This window comes from Podarcis gaigeae (assembly GCF_964106915.1).
Source record: "Podarcis gaigeae genome assembly, chromosome: 2".
NCBI lineage: Eukaryota > Metazoa > Chordata > Lepidosauria > Squamata > Lacertidae > Podarcis > Podarcis gaigeae.
In genome coordinates, this window is record NC_139679.1 from 71529017 (window position 1) to 71536704 (window position 7688).

At 47.6% G+C, this 7688-nt stretch overlaps 1 protein-coding gene across 2 annotated transcripts in view; it reads right to left on the minus strand.

Annotated features, from left to right (window-relative positions):
• The window catches only part of CAMKV (CaM kinase like vesicle associated), a 63351-nt gene extending 56210 nt beyond the window's left edge, over window positions 1-7141 (minus strand). Inside the window, exon 1 of one of the 2 annotated variants that reach the window (XM_083726624.1) lies at window positions 6835-7141. The gene's annotated coding sequence lies outside the window, so the exon portion shown is untranslated. Of the gene's footprint in view, window positions 1-5407; window positions 5521-6834 lie in introns of those variants that run through there. The other variant, XM_083726625.1, reaches the window with a different exon arrangement.
• Between the last annotated feature and the right edge of the window lie 547 nt (window positions 7142-7688).

Here is a 7688-nt window from a genome sequence, read left to right on the forward strand (position 1 = left end):
ATAGGAGCAAAAGGTTTCATTGTGAAGTGTCAGAGGCCCAGACCCCCTCCCTGAGTGATGGCTTTCCCCTAGAACAGTGGTTCACAAAGGGTGTGGCACGCCACATTGGTGTGGCAGGAGAAGATGGCAAGTGTGGCAGTAAGATTCAAGGACAATCAAAGAAACATTTCAACATGTCAGTATAGTATAGTATAGCATAGTCTCAAAATAATTTTAAATATGTCCACACCTCTCTTCAAGCACATTGGCTATTCTTCTACAGTTCTCCATGACATATTGTTCTGAACAGGGATTTTCAATTCTGACAAATATGAAAGATCAGAAAAGAGAAAAGAGCTTCTTTGTGTTGATGAGGAGACAAGAGTTTGTTTGTCTCAAATTAGACCCAATATAAATGAGATTACCCGGCAAAAGCAAGCTCACACCTCTCACTGGGAATGATTCATGATCTAATGTTTTTATACTTTCTGCATGTCCCATGATCGCATTATAAAGTAGTTGTGTTCTATGTTATAAATCAAGCACTGCGAGGAGTTGTTACTTTTTGCTTTCCAATGTATTTCTTATCAATAAAAAATTAAGTGAGAGGCGCAAGCAAATTTTTATTCTGAAAATGCATCCCAGAGAAAAAAGCTTGAGAACCACTGCCCTAGGAGGAGGGAAGCCAACAGCATTACTAAATTCCAAATTCTCAGGGCTTCATGATTCTCTCAAGTGGGCTGACTATATAAATAAAGAGCAATTGCCTAGACATTTAAAAATGGGGTGTTCTCCTTCGTTTAGCCCTTTACCATATGTTTCCTTGCATATTAATAAACCAGGATGGATCAAAGTTGAAGCATAATTAATTAATTAATTAATTAACCCTTCCCCAACATCTTAATAACAGAACAGGCAAGCAGACAGATATGCAGATTATTGGCATGCATGTATATCTGTATCTTCTGCAAGCCACGACTTTTCAAACCCTTCTGTCTTGCTCTCCCCCTGCCTAGGCAAAGACCTATCTCTGTCAGGAACTCAAGCATGCCAGCAAGGCCAGGCTGAGCTGGTGGTTTTCACACCAGGTGCCGAGATAGCACACAGACTTGGCAGTATCTGAACAGACCCACAACATTAACTGTTCACAGATTGGGCACCAAGATGGCTTTCCTCTGCTTCTCCTTGAAGACTTTGATTCTCCATTAAATGGGAAATGATGAGGTGGGCAATAATCCGACCCAAGTGGTCCATACATTGGTGACCTCAAGACTGGACTCCTGTAATGCCCTTTATATGGGGCTGCCCTTGTATGGGGTCCAGAAGCTGCAGCTAGTGCAGGATGCAGCAGCCAGACTGCTCACAAGAGCAGATTACTGGCAGCATGCTATTCTGCCAAGAGATGTGCACCGCTTGCTGATTTGCTATCATGCCAGGTTTAAGGTCCTTGTGTTAATTTACAAAGCCCTAAACAGCTTGGACCCAACATTACCTTAAGCACCGTCTGATTCCTTATGCTCCACCTCTGCCACTGAGATCCTCTGATGGAGCACTTCTGGTGTTTCTCAAGCCCTTGAGGATCAGCTGGAACTCTCTACCTGTAGAGTTTTGCAAGGAACTCTACAGGTAGAGTTCCCTGCCTTCTTTCACACATCTTCTGGACACTGTGCTGTTTATAGATGGGCCTTAACAATACGAGAGCCTCTTGCCAGTATAGACACGACAGATCTCAAGAGAGCATTGGTTTGACTTCCTGTGATGCTTCCTGTGTTCTTGTGTTCCCAGACACTTAGGAAAAGAACCAAGTTAATGCAAGGATTGTATCCCCACGTAAGTCAATCTGCTGGCAGCTACGTGGAGCAAATATCTCTCCCTACCTGTGCATTTCTCTACCCCAAAGGGATGCCAACATCCAACTGAGGTTGGAGAAAGGGAATCGTTTTAAAAGAGTATTTTGCATGGGTTTTAGAGAGGCATCACTTCCCATGGCAAGCGCTACCCACACGTTTCTTTTGACTCACTCTGAATTCTGGTTGGGTTTTTTTTTTTTTTTGAAACAATACAGGATCTTGCAAAATCTCTTTAGTGGCTGCAGAAGTGGGATGAAATGTACCCACCGAAAGCAGCCACCTTTATTTCATACCTCTTTCAACTGCGGAAAGAAAGACCGTCTCCATCCTGAATCTATTCCTGAGCTGAAGGCTTTTCATCTCAACAGTGAACTCTGTCTGTGAAATGCGTCAAGAGCTCCATATGCAGTATTTATCTTAAGCGCCTTGGGGGAAAGAAGGCACCCCAGGGCCATGAAAGCAAAATACACCAAGGTTTGTGAAGCTGAGCTACAGGTTTGGGCTTTAAAATAAATGAGGGGCAGAACAGGTCCTCCCCTCACCCTCCATTACAGTAGGAGATCACTGGATCTGCACATGTGATTGAAGCCATTTTATGTGCCAACTGCACAATCCATCTGCATGAATACAACTCAACTGTCATTCACAATGCAGGATGATGGAGGAAGGGGATATATCAGAAAGCTCATGAATTAAAAAAAAATGTGCAGCCAAACAAGTTTGGGACCAATCCTATGGAATCATAAGAACACAAAAAGATCCCAGTGGGATCAGACCCCAAGGCCTATCTTGTTCAGCAACCTGCTTTCCAGTGTGACCAACCAATTCCCTACAAAAAGCCTGCAAACCAGGACATGAGTGCAACACCACTCTTCCCACTTGTGCTCTTCAACAACTGGAATTCAAAAGCATTCTACCTCCGATAGTGGATAGTAGTACGCAGTCATTGTGGCTCATAGCAATGCTTAACCCCTTAATGAAGAAATGCATGTGAAAACACAACTTGAAGGATCCAGGCAGATTTTGCAGAAAAGGCACACACCACCAGGTGACTTGCCCATTCCTGTTCACAAATCTTTATAAAACACATGTGAATTTCGAAAGATGACATGTTTTTCCACATGTCTGTTTGGATTTGAGTTGATAGGCTGGGAGGTGGGTTTGGGGAATTCTAGCTCTGCCAAGTCATAGATGATAGCTGAAAGGGCAACGTGCAGACCATTCCAGGAATTGTGTGTGTATTTGCTGCAACAGCACTTGCTGGCTCAAGGGTTCCCCATCTCTCTCTGTTTACAAGGTGCCATGACTAACATTGTACTTTTTTTTAAAGCTGATTTCCATCCAACATAGGATTCTCTCTTATCTTGAGCCCAGATGCACTTGTATTCATTTGCACCCAACTTTCAATTAACTTAGTAAGACTAGGTGAGCCCTCTTTCCTTTTCAGAATGTAAGGGAGAAGGAGCAGATGTCCTGAAGCAGAAAGCCAAAGAAAGGTTTGGTTCCGGAAACTTTGCAGCATTTATAAAATATACCTGAAAGGACATTCTGTGGTGAGGATGTACCGGTTATGTATGTTATGAGTCTGCACCCATATGGCAGATTTTTCAGTAAGATCCACATTCATTGTCGCAGGAAGGTGCTACTGTTGCACAACTAATTCTTAAAGCTGCACTCCTATGCACACTTCTCAGAGAGTGAACCACACAAAAGACACCGGGGATAACTATTGAGTAAACATGCATAGGATTGGACTCCACATATTACATTTTAAAAGTGTATCTATGCAGCCATTTTTTGTTTTGTTTTCTAAGCTCAGTCCTTAATAGATGATCCATTAAAGTGTTTACCTTAAAAACCCACTATATATCCTTTTGGTTTAAGGAATTCTGAGCTGAAGTGTCTTTTGGGGCACACAATCACTGTGAAGGCAGCAAATCCAACATAGTTCTGGGAATAACCAACAATGGGCATAGGCCACAGGGCTCCACAGGGAGTAATCAGAAGGGGCTCATTGGTAGCTCTGTGGAAAGTGAAACGTGACAGCAAGGGCCACATGCTTTAATAAGTAGACCAATTATCTAAAGCTTCCAGGAGCCAATTGTATGTAACCAGAGAGTGTAATTTTTAATCAGGCGACTTCAAATTAATGGCACACTTGTCCACTTTTGAGAATATTTTGGTTCTAGTATGTAACTGCAACTCATCTCATCCTGTTAATACCTTTAAGAGTCACAAGAAAAATATTAAAGACAGTCTTTTTAAGAACAAGTGGTAGCTCTTTGGCACCTATTAATGATGTTTTGTAATATGAAAACTCAATCACATTATAACTAGCTATAGTTAATATGGTAATTAAAGAGGCAGGTGATCAATCAACTAAAAATCCTTTAATTGGTTCGCACGGCTACTGATAATGAAAACAGTGCATGTCATTTGCAGCTGCTGGGACCCAAAGCCTAGGGGTGAGCCCAAATGGAGTTATCTTACTTTTGTTTACAAGGTTTGCTCAGAGTCCCTGAGCATTTGGGGAGGCACAGAGGTGGAAGGAGTCTTCTTCTGCAACTCCAATATCCCTAGCTCAGTCAAATGATGCTAATACAGCAAAGGTGGGAAAGGAATCCAATTCGAATTGGCAGGAAAGAGATCTCTGTTTCAGACGGCATAGTTTCCTCTTTCAGGGTGCCAACAGGCATATGAAGTGAGATCCACCCTCTTCGGCATGTATTAATTAGCCCTTCTTGTATCCCTAGTTTGACATGGTGTTCTACATCAAGTAATCCAGTATGTTTAAGGCGGATGTGATTTTAGGATATGGCAACAGGGCTCTGAAAAAGCCCATATAAGTAGGAGGCCTCTGAAATACTTCCCACCCTGCACTGGGATTATATGGGTTTTAACTGACTGCGAATGAATTTAATATATCCCAATACAGGCATCAGTTTGAGGGTTTAAAACAAAAATAAAAAATGGGGATCTTTTATTTTGGCTAGTCACAATGTTTATGTTTGTGGAAGGCATAGATTTACAGAGCTGGTCCAAAACAATGCCAGATGATATTTACACCCCACTCCAAATATATATCTATAGAAGAGGTTTTCTTGGTGAGTTGTTTTATCCATGCTCTGGAGCCCTAGTCAAAAAGGCTACTCTGTTATTAAAAATGAACTCTAAGCTCTGTACGGATCTTAATAATGTTAACTGGATATGAGAGCATATTGGGGGTATTTTAAAGCCTCAGCAGCCACCCCTTCGAATCTCAGCTTATCGGGTGATTAAAAAGACACAGAGAAACCCACAGCCAGGGCAAAGGAGTTGAGCGCGCCTCCTTCCTTGCGGATGAGTTCCGTTTGCTAACGCAGCCCCGCGGGCGCTCTCCTGCGAACCACAGCGAACGCTGGTGGCGCTGCGCACTCCAACCCCGGGAGTTTCTGTAACGAAGGACAAGAAAGCGAGGGACACGCCGTAGCCCGAGGAACACACATGCGAGAAAACGCAGGTCGAGCTTCCCACCCACAAGGCCAGGGGAGGCAGGCAGCATCTCCACCCGGGCGGCAAAACAGAACCGCTAAACTTACAGGATGCCTCCCCAAGCACCGTCTAAGCGCAGATCCTCTAGTCTATGGAGATCGTTCCCTTTTTAGAGGCATCTTTAGCCCGGATCTGAATCGAAGCATAAAAACTCCTGTTCTCAAAACAACACCCCCCCCCCGCACTCTCCAACCTGCAATTAAGACAGAATCTTTTAGTTGTGACATTCGCTGTTGTCATGGAAATAAGCGCGAGAGAGCGAGTTGATGGGCGGGGAAAAGGAAATCAAAATAGCAGAATCTGCCCGGGGAGAGGGGGAGCGGGCGGCAGCGAGAAAGAGTTGATGTGTGCGTGTGGAATTACAGTTGCTAATGCCGGCTAATGCTACCAGCTCCAGTTGGGCTTCCGCAGATTGTCCCATCCGGACTAGCCAGCAGCACCAACCTTTTCTCGAGGCACGAAACTTGCAAGCGCATAGCTGCAACCTGTACGTTGCTTCCACCAGCCCCGTGCGCGCGCATGGATTGCCTGGGGAAAGTGAAGCCGAGGAAGCTGTGCCTCCTCTCTCTGCCACGGGAGTAAAGGAAGGCGAGAAGGACCCCGAAAGAGTCTCAGTGGGAGGAGGGGACGCCTGACTCGGAAGCAGACCCCCGCCCCCGCCCGCGCGCATCTGCCGCGTGGCCAGCCCGAATCCGAGCTGCCCCTACCCCGCGCCGCGCCTCCATGGCTCTCTGCGCAAGGCTGGGAAGCCAGCCTCGCCGAGTCTCTCCCATGAGAAGCGCGCAGACGACGACGTGCCTCTTTCTGCCCCGGGCCCAAGCGAGAATCCCCGATCGCCGCGGGAGAGGGTGGGCGCGCGCACCGAGCAGCCAAGGGAGCAGACGCCAGTTCCTTTTGCAGCAGCTGCAGATCGACTTCCACGTGGGGGTCTGAGCTTGCTCCTTTTCTTAACCCTCCGCCAGTCTCCTGACTCCACCGCTCCCGTCCCACTCTGAACCCCCTTTTCGCGCGCGGACCCCCCCCTTCTCAATTAATATTTGAATGTGTGCGCGCGCTCACTGCACGGGCTGGGGAAATCAAGACAGCGCGAGTGGGTGGGTGGGTGCGGGAATGAAGATCCGCAATTACTCAGCTCGGAGTCACTTTGCCGAAGTGAAGGTGCAGCGCAGAAACACTCCGAGCAGTTCACGGCGGCAACGAAGGGGAGCGTTCGCGCGCAGCCCGGTCGACCCCACAGGTTGGATCGCCGCAGGGAAGCCACTTTCTCCCCAAGCTCCGCGGCGGGACAGGCGGCTACTTCCCAACGCGCAACCTTTCCCCCTTACAGCCGCAGCCTCAGAACCCCGCGAGGGAAAGCTTGCACATGCCCGGGTGTCTTCCTAGCCGTCTCCGGCGCCAAGGCTCCAGCAGGGGCCCTCCTCCCCTCGCCTCACTGCAGCAAGCCACGGGGGCCCCGCGCCGCGCCAAGACCCACCTGCAAATCTGCTCTGCCGCTGGAAGGGATCAGAGGGGTGGGAAGCGTTCCGGTGGCGGCGGCGGCGGGGGGAGCTGCCCTATTTCTCGCAATGGGGACTTCTCGCCCTCCCCGTGGTGATCGGCTCTCCTCAATAGCCCGCCCGGCTCTTCCCGGGGCGAGGGTGGCTGCAGGGTTGCAAGGCGAGATGTGGCGTCCGAATCCGCCGTAGGATCCCGTCGACTGAAGATGGAGCCGAGAGCGCTCGGTGCTCCGCGGCTCCTCGCAAGTTGAGCATCTCAGTTGAGTTCCAAGTGGGAAAGTTACAAAGGATGAAACTGACAAGGGCCCGCCCAGGAAGGGTGGGGCCACGGGCGGCTGACGTCACCCGGAAACTTTACGCCCCTCCCACTACTTTTAACAATTGATCCTGGGCCCTGCCCGGGTTACCTTCTCCAGATCCGGGGCAAAATCATCTCCCAGGCTGGTTTAGAGAGGGGAAACTAGCAAGACGCGCATCATATTCCAAACCAACCTGATCTGTCCCAAGAGAAAAGCCTTTCCATGAAACTCTGTTCATTACAGTGACGTATTTCATGTTTTCTTTAACCTATATAATATACGACATTTGTAGCACCCCAGAGCGATAGAATATGCTAGTATCGTACACTTTGGTCACACAGCGCTGGGATTCGTTGCATGTTCATTACATCGGGACTGAACCCCGTCATCAGCCGAATAGCAAACCAGAGGCAGATATAACAGGAAAAGAATCATCGGTGGCACATTAGGCTTAATGGTGAAAGAACTATTTTTGGATATGGTTGCGAAACGGCATTCTTGTTGCAAAAGATGTAATTGTATACCTAAGGGAG